This window comes from Acipenser ruthenus, chromosome 17 (assembly GCF_902713425.1).
Source record: "Acipenser ruthenus chromosome 17, fAciRut3.2 maternal haplotype, whole genome shotgun sequence".
Taxonomy (NCBI): Eukaryota; Metazoa; Chordata; class Actinopteri; order Acipenseriformes; family Acipenseridae; genus Acipenser; species Acipenser ruthenus.
Window position 1 is genome coordinate 22,360,222 of NC_081205.1, and position 13,917 is coordinate 22,374,138.

The 13,917-nt window shown below is 40.0% G+C and overlaps 1 protein-coding gene across 1 annotated transcript in view; it reads left to right on the plus strand.

Moving 5' to 3' along the window:
• Window positions 1-13,917, plus strand: part of LOC117423530 (activated CDC42 kinase 1-like) — an 88,432-nt gene that overhangs the window by 14,074 nt on the left and 60,441 nt on the right. The window contains exon 2 of the mRNA XM_034039467.3: window positions 10,320-10,519. The gene's annotated coding sequence lies outside the window, so the exon portion shown is untranslated. The remainder of the gene's footprint in view (window positions 1-10,319; window positions 10,520-13,917) is intronic.

The following is a 13,917-nucleotide window of genomic DNA, read 5'->3' on the forward strand; positions in this document are numbered from 1 at the left end:
ACACACCATGCTCCACTATGTTAAGGGGAAAAGTTTTTACTGAGAAAAAAATTATATATTAAATACAAAACTGAAAGATCATAATTGGATAAGTCTCCACCCCCCAAAGGTGGAAGCAATTACAGCTGTGAGTCTGTTGGGATAAGTCTCTACCAACTTTGCACACCTAGATTTGGCAATATTTGACCAATCTTCTTACAAAACTGTTCAAGCTCTGTCAAGTTCCTTGGGGAGCGTTGATGGACAGCAATCTTCCAGTCATGCCACACATTTTCGATTGGATTTAGGTCAGGGCTCTGACTGGGCCACTCAAGAACATTTACCTTTTTGTTCCTTAGCCACTCCAGTGTAGCTTTGGCTGTGTGCTTTGGGTCGTTGTCATACTGAAAGGTGAACTTCCGTCCCAGTTTCAGCTTTCTTGCAGAGGGCAGCAGGTTTTCCTCAAGGACTTCTCTGTACTTTGCTCCATTCATTTTCCCTTCTATCCTGACAAGTGCCTCAGACCCTGCCGATGAGAAACATCCCCATAACAGCAGCAGTGTGGAGTAGTGGTTAGGGCTCTGGACTCTTGACCGGAGGGTTGTGGGTTCAATCCCCAGTGGGGGACACTGCTGTTGTACCCTTGAGCAAGGTACTTTACCTAGATTGCTCCAGTAAAAACCCAACTGTATAAATGGGTAATTGTATGTAAAAATAATGTGATATCTGTATAATGTGAAATAATGTATAATGTGATACCTTGTAACAATTGTAAGTCGCCCTGGATAAGGGCGTCTGCTAAGAAATAAATAATAATAATAATAATAATAACATGATGCTGCCACCACCATGCTTTACAGTAGGTATATTGTTCTTTGGGTGATGCTCTGTGTTGGGTTTGCGCCAAACATAACGCTTTGCATTTAGGCCAAAAAGTTCCATTTTAGTTTCGTCAGACCACAAAACTTTTTGCCACATAGCTACAGAATCTCCTGAGTGTTTTTTTGCATATATCCAATGGGATTCAAGGTGGGCTTTCTTGAGTAATGGCTTCCTTCTTGCCACCTTACCATACAGGCCAGATTTGTGGAGTGCTTGTGGAGTGCTTGGGATATTGTTGTCACATGCAGACTTTGACCAGTCTTGGCCATAAAAGCCTCTAGCTCTTGAAAAGTTGCCATTGGCTTCTTGGTAGCCTCTCTGATCAGTCTCCATCTTGCTCGGTCATCCAGTTTGGAGGGACGGCCTAATCTAGGCAGGGTCTTGGTGGTGCCATACACCTTCCACTTCTTAATAATCGTCTTGACCGTGCTCCAAGGGATATTCAAGGCCTTTGATATTTTTTATACCCATCCCCTGATCTGTGCCTTTCAACAACTTTGTCCCAGAGTTCTTTTGAAAGCGCCTTGGTGCTCATGGTTGAGTCTTTGCTTTGAAATGCACTACCCAGCAGAGGGAACTTACAGGAACTGCTGAATTTATCCTGGAATCATGTGAATCACTACAATTTAACACAGGTGGAGGCCACTTAACTTGGTGTGTAATTTTGAAGGCAACTGGTTACACTTGAGCTAATTTAGGATTGCTATTACAAGGGGGGTGGACACTTATCCAACCAAGCTATTTTAGTTTTTATTTTTAATTATTTTTCTACAAATTTCTAGAATATTTTTTCACTTGGAAGTTGTGGGGTAGGATGTGTAGATAAATGAAAAAAAAACTATTTTAATGCATTTTAATTCCAGCCTATAAGGCAACAAAAGGTGAACATTTTGAAAGGGGGTGTAGATTTCTATAGGCATTGTAGAATGTCATTGTTCCCGCAGCCCACCCGGGACTGTGTCGCGGCCCACCTTTGGGCCGCGGATTGGGAACCCCTGATGTTAACTACTTTCATAGTCACTGACTTCTTCCTCCATCATCTCTGCAAGTTCTTCAGGCTGCCGTGTCTTTCTCTGCCGTCTGCTCTCTGCCATGATGTCCTCATCAAGTCTGTGTCTGTGCCTCTCTGTTCAAATTTTTTTCTCTGGCTTTTGAAGAGATACTCGGCTGGTTCCGCCTTCTTTCTGATTAGAGACGATTGGGGAACACTGTCAGCTTTCTCCGCTCAGAGCCGACACGTGACCTGTTAAAACAGGGTTTTTTGCGATGTCGGACCAGGTCCGACAAAGGACCGCAAAGGGTTAAAGAAGTGTGAATAATACAGTTGCAGACAAAAGTATTGGCAGCCTATTGTAAATGTCTGAAAGCCGTAATAAAAGCAAAAGGAAGACACACAAAATGCTAAAACAGGAGTGGCAGTACTTTTGCCATGAACACGTTTTGTTCATTTTATTATAAAGATGATGTGTTAAATTACTAGACATGGTGTATTTTGCTTTTTGTTTTATTAAAACTTTTGCCTGCGACTGTAAATTGAAATTAGACACTCCTTTTTAATATAAAATATTAAACTGTTCCAATTTAAAGATGTACTGTATTAAATATTGTGTTCTCTGGACTGGAATACAGACAGCACTTGGATATACGGCACTCAGATACTCATCAGTCGTGTTTAATCATCGTTGTATAATGTACTTACCCGTCACACGCGATGTCCGACTCCGTCACCAGCTTTCTGATGCAAAGCCCATTTCTTCAATGTTAAAATGTATTTGAATAAACGTCACAGCCCACGTTTCTTTTTTTTTGTTAGTTTTTTTTTTACAAGCGCAATCCAGCCATGCACATGGCTGTGTGTCAGGACAGTGTGTCAGCGCCGTGCTCAGGCTGCAGAGATAATGCAGCAACAAGTAACCAAACGAGAAGAGCGATTCCAGCTACGGAAATGTAAAAGCGTTCATTGTAAAACGGTTTTAGATACTCTGTGATGGTTTTTTTTTTTTTTAAATCTGTGATCTTGCTTTTGTGCACTTTATTTACAAGTGGACTGTGCAATTAGAGCCTTATTGAGTTTCAATTCTGAATAATGTGTTGTTTTCTGATTCTTTTGATAATCTTCAATGTTTTACGCAATTCTGTGCATGGATAACATTTTGATTTCATTTTGTTATTGGGTTGTAATGTGGAATTTTACGTACTGCTACAAGTGAATACGTGCCGGATACTTTTACAGTCCACGTGTCTACAGTCGTGTCTTTTGGTAAATGATATTTTCAGAATCATATCATTCTGGATTAAAATACTGTTGAAAAACTACAGTACATCTAAATGGAAGCCTATTTATATTAGAAACACAGTCCTTTCAGCTATGTATTTGACATTGTATCTTTTTTTGTGATTCTTAAAAAACGGACAAGGGTTGAAATGGGCAAAAATAAAATAATCGGATATGCGTCACACTCTTTTAACCGTCACTGAAGTCAGAATGTTATAGGGTTGGATATGTGAGTGCTGACTGTATAACTCTCTACTGTAAGCTTATCAGCACTTGACCAAGTACAGGTGAAGTTCAGGCTGTTTGTTTAACAAAGTTATAATCAAACGTGTTCAGTATGAGTGTGCATCATGGATGATTTTTTTAATTAAATGATAGCCCTTTGTTTTCAAGACCAATAACTGAAATTAACTGAACATTTTTTTTGTTTTTCTTAAAAAAGCTTGCTATGCGGAACCTGGAAAACACATTAAAATGTGTCGATACAGTTTCTGCAATGATTAGTAGTCTGAACTTTGCAGAGTTTCTGAAATATTCTGTACCGCACTAATGGATTTTAATTGTAGCATTCTGAAAAGGAGTTGACATTTCGCTGCATCAAAGTTAATATTCCTATGATGTGTGTTTTGTATGATTCTGTATTGTTATTTGTGTCTAGACTTGCAATGCTTACTAAATATCCCAGCAAAAATTGCTTTAAAAAGATTTCTCAAGGTTGATTTTCTATAGTGAGGTGGAGACTCATATTAACTCAGCATGTGTACTGAAGCTTTCGCATCGATAATATGTTTCCTCAAATCGCTTAAAAACAGTTGGGGATATTAACCCTAATTTTAAAATATTCCAGCAAACTATGTAGATGTAGGTAGCATGAATACTGTATTCCGGTTGAACAAGCCAGCTTGTGACAACAATAGCTTTTCATTGTTTGTTAACGTATTTGTTTCCTGTTTCCTGTTTCCTGTTTCCTGCATAGAGTTTTTTCTAATTTGTGTTGGAATTCTGGCGGGACCTACTGTATAGTCTACAGGTAATGTTTACAACAACCTCTAGACAGACTGTTTGTTTTATTACAAACACTACACAATCAATGCCTGTCTGTAACGTTTGTGTAGTACAGTATAATCCGTACTAAGCCGATTACTTTGTCTTCTTTCTGTGTTTGCCATTCCACAAAGATGCGTGACAATGTTATCTCCTGGTTGTAGTTCCACTCATGTTATGTGGAAATACAGGTACTGTTGGGATCAGGGTAGTTGTTTTTTGTATATGAATCACTTGTTGTTATATACAGTATATAGGGATGTCAGTTAAGGGGCTGTACAGTATGTGATTCCCTGTTAAATGTTAGTGTTAAGGGCTTTAGAACACAGTACCACACAAAAATGGAACCACAAACTTCATAGTTAAAATGAAGTAAGATATTTTTGTTTTCTCATACAGATCTAATCTTACCACACTTAAATCATAAGTGCCTGCCATGCCCTTCAATTAGCTGGGCAATTTGTACTACATAAGTAGGGTTTGCAACAAAGACAGTGAGCAGCATTAGTTTCTGTGGTATTAGTGATTGCACAAATTACTGCAAATAGAAACGATGGTCCAAAACAAAGGATCAACAAAGACGATGTTGTAATATCTAACTATTCATTTAAGATGCTGGTTTCTCAGTAGGTGTCCTGTTTGTTTTTGGTCAAAACAATGGAGTGTTATTTCTTGAGAGTTCCTTGTAAAGCAGCAATACTTGTGATAGATTTGCAACCTTATCCCATTATGAATGACATTCACCAAAGAGACAAATTTACAGGAACGTAAGTGTCTGCTTGGCCTGTTTATTTTACAATTTGAATTCATTTGTATTCATTTTATTTAAAAAAAAAAGTTGAATCTTAACTGCCTCTAACAAGTAGTAAACTTTGACGAGTTACGTGACAAGTGTTTTTTTAAACTGTTTTCACAGAGAAGCAATCAGGAAACGACAGATGTAAACAAACACCATTCAGCTTGTAAAAGAAATGACTCCCACTGATTTGTATACTCTTGTTTACTTTATTACAGGGTGCAATAATCAGGCTACTCTGCTGTTTGTGTGTGAGTGACTGGAGAGGTTCAATCCCTGTGAGCTGGCTGGGGAAGTGGTCTGTGCCATAGCAAAACCATGGCACTCATTGAACAGCATTAGATTGTTTTTACTATCAGGCAGACACATTGGAACTAGCTTCAGAGCTGACGAGTGATATAGCAAAGTGTGGGTATTGTTCAGACTCTCCCTTTGAACAGGCTTGAAAGCAGCATCAAACAGATTGAAATCCAGCTCATGTTTTTGCTAATTCTTTAAGTACTGCAGTGGAATAGAAAGAGTAGACTGTGCAGAATGTATTGTATATCAGTACCTACTGTAAGATGACTTCACTAATTAGAGGTGTATGGCCCAAGCTTTACATTTGTGATTGATCATATTACCAGAACCCCCAGTTGGAACTGGTATGTATAGATGTACATTATTCCATACACCATCCACAGATTGTTCAAAACAATATTGTTAGGAATGACCCATTTTTATCTCATATAATTTCAGTTTAAATTGTGCAAATACGTTGTTGCTGCTCATGCTACTTTATTATTGTCAATGGCATTCATCCAGTGTCTGTCATACAGTTAAGTGTTAAATACTTAAAACAGGAACTTTGATTCAGTGAATATGCATGTCTTTCCTTCAGGCATATAAGAATGATTTATGTGGAGAGCGGCATGGTGACAGGAGTTTTTCTTCTCTGAAGGAGCAAGGCCAGCCTTTTACTGTTCTGACATAATGTTTGTATTTGGGTTTGGGACACAAACTCTACAGCAGGAAGTCTACAGAGATTGCACTGAGGCAAGTCTAAGAAATTGTGTACCGTCCTGACAAAAGAGGCATTGTTTTATGAAGGAGCTGTATCCAGTTTCGAGTGTCTGTCTGTGCTTGAGGTGGGTGTGTGGATTGAATCACCCCAATTCAGCAGCACAGCTAGGACATTCCTATGAGACACTGGAGTCCCAAGCGCCCATTGCCAGGAAATAATGCTTTTCAAGGGGATTTGTAAGTAGGTGCCTCTGGCTAGTTTACCAAGTTAATGACTGCCACATACGGAAAGACTGATGTCATAGATTTCTTTTGAAAAACAAGTATAAACCCAGGATTCTGATTTTCCTCACTGGAAAATTGCAGTACTGAACTGGGTTTTAATGTAGCTGATGTACTGTAGCAGGCATTACCTGCTGGTTAATTGAATTTTGCAACGAATCATTGTTTACCATGCTTACTAACATGCTCCCTCTGCTACTATTATTTTGTATAGATTTATTTTTTAAATGTACGAATGCATAGCTGCCACACTAGCAAATGGAGCAGAATTACAATTCTGGTCATTTCTAAAACCACCAAATTCAGCTAAAGTGGGTGAATAAAGAACATTTTTGCTGGAATAGGTAGAAAGTGTGTTAAAACAACAAGATACACATTGCAGAGTATGAAATAGCTAGGATTGTGACATTATTTCAGTATTAATATATTAGCCTTCTTGGTGGTCTTTTACATAGACAAATACACATTCTGTTTCAAATAGAAATAGAATATGCCTGCACTATACTGTACTAAAATATAGTGTACAGTGCCATTTAAACTAGAGACCAACTCAAGCAATGAAAAGGTACAACTAGCATTCATAAACTGTGTAATTTGAAGTCTTACTTAAACTAAAATAAACTGTACAAAGAACAGTAAAACCTAATGCTTTTATGGGATATCTCTGAGTTTAGTCAACAACTGTGAGCTCTTTTCTACATACAGGTTTGTACCGAATGGAGAATTTACGCACACATTTAAAAATAAACTTATTTTATGCTGTTTGACACTGGAGGAATTTTTGAAAGCAGTTACAAATGAGTGTTTAATGTCAAATACAGACCTGATTTCATATTCAAACAGTGGGAGAGGAGACGCTCATCACATTGGGGAATCTTCAAACCTCTTTTCTTTGAACAAACACCAGAAGCCATTCCAATCTGTGGTTGTTGAATGCTAGTGGTGTTTGCTTGCAGATTGGGCAGACAGGGAATGCGTCACTTTCATTTAAAAACCAAAGTAAGAAGCTGGGAAGTGGTTTAATATTGGACTGCAAAACAATTCAACTGTGTAGGTGCAATAATGGAGTGGAGTTATGAAGGGCAGTTCAGTCGGGTACAGAGAACACTGGCTGGGCAATAAGAAATAAATGACGCATTATTTCTGAGGATTCTTAAAACTGAGAAGGAAATTAGATTTTCACATGCTGAGATCCTGTGAAATAAATACTTTAGCTCAAAATCTGCACTGACCCTGAATATCTACAAGGAATTCAAACTGCCTACTATAGTCTATATATGATAACTAATGTTTTATTATTTATGCGTGATTCATACATTGAGGGAAGGAGGATATTTTGGATGTATAGTTTCTTAACTAACATAAAGAATTTAATTAATCCTTGAATTGTTGCTTGACCCTTCCCTCCATAAATATAAGCTACTTCAGTAGTTCCAGTGTTTTCTGTCATTGCAGTGTATTTTATATGCTTTGGCTGTGATATAGTTTTCTCAAATAATTATTGACCAAAGCATATACATGTATAAAATGCTAGGGTTTTGTGTTACAATTTTTATTTATTCCCTTGTTGGGATTTTTAGATTGTTTTGTTGTCGCTGCCCAAAATGCAGTGTTTTATTGGGACCTTTCTTTACCGTTCAAAATATTAATCTTTAGGAAATTATGAATGCTATAGTAGTGCTACAGGCAAAGCCCTCCAAAGTTTAGCTTTTAACTGACAATGAAAGAGATGGGCTTTGGAGTAGGGTTGTCCTTGCTCAGGCTTTTCTAGCTCCTGTTTCAGAACTGGCTCTGGTAGCTCCAGCTCCAGGCTGGCTCCAGAGCTGATGGAGACCCCCAGCAGCCCCTGCTCCAGTGACGCTCCACACTGCTGTTCCAGCTCCAGGCTGGCTCCAGAGCTGATGGAGAACCCCCAGCAGCCCCTGCTCCATTGAAGCTCCACACTGCTGTTCCAGCTCCAGGCTGGCTCCAGAGCTGATGGAGACCCCCAGCAGCCCCTGCTCCATTGAAGCTCCACACTGCTGTTCCAGCTCCAGGCTGGCTCCAGAGCTGATGGAGACCCCCAGCAGCCCCTGCTCCATTGAAGCTCCACACTGCTGTTCCAGCTCCAGGCTGGCTCCAGAGCTGATGGAGAACCCCCAACAGCCCCTGCTCCATTGAAGCTCCACACTGCTGTTCCAGCTCCAGGCTGGCTCCAGAGCTGATGGAGACCCCCAGCAGCCCCTGCTCCATTGAAGCTCCACACTGCTGTTCCAGCTCCAGGCTGGCTCCAGAGCTGATGGAGACCCCCAGCAGCCCCTGCTCCAGTGACGCTCCACACTGCTGTTCCAGCTCCAGGCTGGCTCCAGAGCTGATGGAGAACCCCCAGCAGCCCCTGCTCCATTGAAGCTCCACACTGCTGTTCCAGCTCCAGGCTGGCTCCAGAGCTGATGGAGACCCCCAGCAGCCCCTGCTCCATTGAAGCTCCACACTGCTGTTCCAGCTCCAGGCTGGCTCCAGAGCTGATGGAGACCCCCAGCAGCCCCTGCTCCATTGAAGCTCCACACTGGTTCCAGCTCCAGGCTGGCTCCAGAGCTGATGGAGACCCCCAGCAGCCCCTGCTCCATTGAAGCTCCACACTGCTGTTCCAGCTCCAGGCTGGCTCCAGAGCTGATGGAGACCCCCCCTTTCACTGATTTACCACCTTGCCAGAAGCTGGCAACAGTTTCTAAATTAGCAATAGGAAAAATATCACTGGGATTTCTATAGCTATATAAAAAACAGAAGATCAACACAGGCACTATTGGTCTCCTATTTACTTCTGGCTGTCAATAAATATTAGGCTGCACATGCAACACTAGCTGCCAAATAGTGATCTCTACACACAATGGCAGGGATATGCGTTGTCTACTTTATGTTTTACCTGAAGTGCACACGTTTTGTTTGTTTTTTAACCGTAACTACTGTACGGCATCCTTTGTATTGTAATTAATTAACCAGGGTAAAGTCAGACTTTTCTTACTGAGATGTTTTTCAACTTTAATAGTCTTACATATAATGACTGATAATGTTTGAAAATACCATGTTTGTTCCAGCAGCATAATAAATATATGCTACATGGATGGAATCGGTGTTCTATAAAGTGCAGTATCTAGTATGTCTTATGATACATATTACTTTAACATTATACATTTCATTTAACTGCCTGTCTGTCACACACTACATTGTAAATATGGTAACAGCCTTGATTTTGTACCAATGTTCACCATGCTTTTATTTTATAAACAGGCAAGCACTGCTCCAGAGCCCAGATCAGAAAACAGGCAAGCTCTGCTCCAGAGCCCAGATCAGAAAACAGGCAAGCTCTGCTCCAGAGCCCAGATCAGAAAACAGGCAAGCTCTGCTCCAGAGCCCAGATCAGAAAACAGGCAAGCTCTGCTCCAGAGCTCAGATCAGAAAACAGGCAAGCTCTGCTCCAGAGCTCAGATCAGAAAACAGGCAATTACATAACATTGGAATGGAGCATGGTATGAATGAACCAAACAAATAAGAATTCTTGAATTCTTTTAAAGCCTTTGCTTCCTTTAAAATACCATTCACATATATTTAGAAGTTAAAGTAAATGCTGACAAAACTTTGGTAAATACTGTATAGCTATGTTATGTTATTGTAGATATTTCTGGGTCCATGTTTTTTAAGATGTACATTTACCTCAATAGACTAATAAATTAGTTAATTCATTTTTATTACAAATATGCTAAGGGTTGCATTTTACTTCAGTTTCACTTGGAATACACCATACAAATTTGACCTTATTCGCAAAGCTTTCAGTTTAAAATCATATCAATACTGTAATGCACTTTCTGTCCCAGTGAGTCACACTCAACTGCAGGCATTACTGACTGGGAGAGGCTGTTTAAATACTGCTTGATCCTGTAGCTGCCTCTATTGTCATTAGGATGACTACTCTGTACACAATTATATCAAGAATACACAGCATCTGCTAATTTGTATACTTTATACCAATGTATACATTCTGGTCTGATTTCAAAACCATATTATTATTTTTTTTCTATTCAGACGTCCTCTATGACAGTGAAGAATTCTTCATGGACTGGGATATCCATATCACCCTGACAGACTGACATTGGGAGCAGTGAAGTTGCAATAGACCACAATGGATCGGTGGACTCGGATCCTGATCTGAGAAATACTGCAAATTTGCAAGACGGATTTTGCATCTGGTTTGATTCTGAGACTGCCGAAGAGCTCAGAGGCTAGTAAGTGATCTGCCATTATTAGCAATTTGATTGTGGAACACAACAGCTTCAGTTGTGAAGGATGAGCAAACAATAGTAGATATTCTCAATTATGCTCTTTATAATACAATAAATACGCTCAAGCCCTACAGTGATGCAAGAGTCTTTGACAGTCACATGTGAGTCAGAGCCTGGTGAAAGCATTAATGTGTTGAATGGGGCTGCAAACATAGAGCTGCTATTGATTTGTGCTCTATGTATGCCGTGCTTGTTGAATTTACTGTACCACTGATTTGGTCAGAAGAGTCATTTCACTTCAAGAGCCATAGGAGAAATGTGCAGTAGATGGTGATTTTTAAAAACAACACTTAATATAATTTGTTTGAGCCATTGAAGATGTGCTTTTTCCATGGTAAACCATAGTAGACGTCCATAATGGTATACTGTTCTACTTTATTAGATACCACACTGTGTTTGTTGGCTTTCCAGTTTGTTTTTGCACTGACTGTGTGGGACTGTGTCCTGGATGATTCTTTAATTATGCCGTGTCTTGATCTTTGTCTGATGGTGAGATAAGTTTCCAATTCTCCTTTACCAATGACAGGTGCCTCTTTCATTGGCACAGGGGTTAGCAGTAGGCCTCTGGGGTGGGAAAGTACCACATATACTTCAATGACAGCCATGCCTCCTGCTGCTGATCAATATCCGTCAGTGGCTGGCAGGCAGGCCTAAGCTGTAACACGCTCTGAACAGGTCTCGCATCAGTGCAGTGTGTGCTGTAGCACAACGGGGGTGTTAAAAGAGATTCAACATTCTAGGAAAACATCCTCCACTTGTGTTTGAATCCCCCACCCATTGACTCCAGACTGAAAGAACCTTTTTTATTGTAATTTTTTTAGCCGCTTAACCCAAGCTGCAATTTTTAAAAAGAGTGTGGTTTCTTATTTCATTTCCTGTTTTTGGTGAATTAAAACAAGAAGTAGAAGGTTTTATAACTATACCTTTTAGTGTTTTAGAGAAGAACATGGGGGCAATGTAGGGATGGTTATGTTTTCTACTCCCCTTTTAATGTATAGTGAATTACTTTAGAGACAACTGTGAGACTTTTTATTAAAAGTAAAGAAACCTGAATTGCACAAGGAGATTAGTGCCTTCACTTTATGATGTGATCACCGTTATTTCCCAAACAACAGTTGTTCAATTCACACTTTCCTGTTACAGAAGCCATTGTACATTGACTGCTCAGTCAACAAAAGTGACTGCCTCCAACTGTTGTTATTATTATTATTATGATGATGATGCAGAAAACAATTTAAAATGCATCCCTCTGACCTGCATGGTTTAACAACGTTTATACACCAGTGCTAAGTTTGCATAATTTTTGCAACAGTTCCAGCACTAGCAAGATACATCTAGAGTGCTTGTACAGTTGGATGTCTTAACTCAGTCTCCCAAGTTATTTGTTCATAACATCAACGCTTTGAAAAATGTGATCCAGTCTGACTGTCCGGCTGCTGGGTTGATAGAATAGGGGACATGCCATCAGAGGAAGTGTAGCTATTCATGAACACAGGAGTGCGGAGTGAGTCGCCCAAAATAGCAGCCATGTGCTCAGATTGGAGTGTTGTTCCAAGTGCCTGGAGTTCTTTTAACTCTGACTGCCAGCCTCCGAGGGCAACAAGGGAATGAGCCAGGAGGAAGGAGCTGGAGGGGGGGTTTAACCTTTTATATCCCCTCATCTTGGCGCTATTGATATCATGGCATGACCCCGATAGTATATGGAAGATGGAAATACTTGCAGACGACAATGTTATGTCAGAGTTCCTGTTTCTTTTGCTGCATGCAGAGTACGTATTGGTGTGTGTATACTTGTTTTACATAGCAAATTCCTGTCTGATGTCCTCCAAAGTGCGGGTTCTGACTTTTTTTAGTTTTGCTTTACAATTGTAGATTTGATTTGGCTATCAGGGGTTGCCCACACACTTTCAGTATGGTGCTGGGACACCATGGGGAGACACAAAGCTTAGCAAGTTGTTCAAATTTTAATGCATTGTTGCAAGGCTTTTACATTTGTTTATCTTAGACAATCTAAATCTTTTGGATTTAAAAATGTCTCTTGCAAATAAAATGCTGTAGGATGTAGTGTATATATTGCTAGACATTTGGCAGCCTTTTAAAGGCTTAAACTGATTGAAATCAGCCCGTTATCAATGATTGGCATAAATCATAAAATGACCTCAATTGCAATAAGCTATCTGTGACTTATGGCAACAGTCAAAATATACACACAGTAACGAAATTCAGATTTTTTTTCTGCAAATCATCTTCATAACCCTCATAAACTGTCCCACGTTTGATTTTGGAAAGTTAACTTGTATTTATGTGGCACTTTTCATCCACACAGTATCATATTCGGAATTGCCTTTAAGAATCAGCAGGTATTAAATAAATCCATTCATTCCCTGGGTACCCTGATGCAGGCAGTGGAATTATGTTACATTCAGTCTGGTACTATTAAAAATGCCTCTGTGAGTGCTGTTGATGGCACTGGACGATCTTCAGTTTCTGATCGCAACAAAATCCTTGACTGTTTGATTATAATAACATTGGAGATTGGTATAGGATGTGAACTGGTGAAACTCTCATATGGCTGTCTTTAGCTGCCTTGAGTTCCAGGGTCCTTTCACATATACAGGTGTGGTTACTTTAACTTGCCTCTGCATACTCCCTGGAGGCAAGAGTTCAGCCTGACTGATTCATCCCACTCCAGTCGACTGTCCTTCCCAGCCTGCCAGAGTGAACAGCCCACTGCAGTTTTGGTCCCTTGCCAAAATTAGCTCAGAAAGGATTTGTACCTGCAAGCTCTCGTCCTTTAATTGGGAATCACTTGTCTTGAGGTAGTACTTTTTCACTTCTTTGGTCACTGCTTTTTGAAGGGACTAGATGCATGGTAACAGAAAACAAATACATATGGATCAGGTTTAGCAAGCTATTGCCATAATGCAAAGTTTACAGCAATGTCCTTATAAATGGCCATATAAAAATAATCAACAAGTGCACACGTAAGCTATAATATACAGTTGGACCCTTCTGGAATTTATCACACACACACAAAAAAATCCCTAGTAAATCTGATTAGAACACAGAAAATAGTAGATACCATCGTCTGTGGTTGCACCCCTTTAGAACAGTGGCAGTATAGTGTAGCAGTCATATCACTTACAGTGCAAAACATCCTGGGTGGAGGAAGGAATGAAACTGTAAAGGAAAAAAGGTCTGTGTTATTGTCAAAGTGGCATGAAGGAGGAAGGGTGGACTGCTGTGTACATTGAATCATGAAATAAGTATTGTGATTCCGCCCTGTTCCCCACAGGTTTTACAATTCCTGTGGCTGTTAGTACTGTTAGCTGACTTGGCTT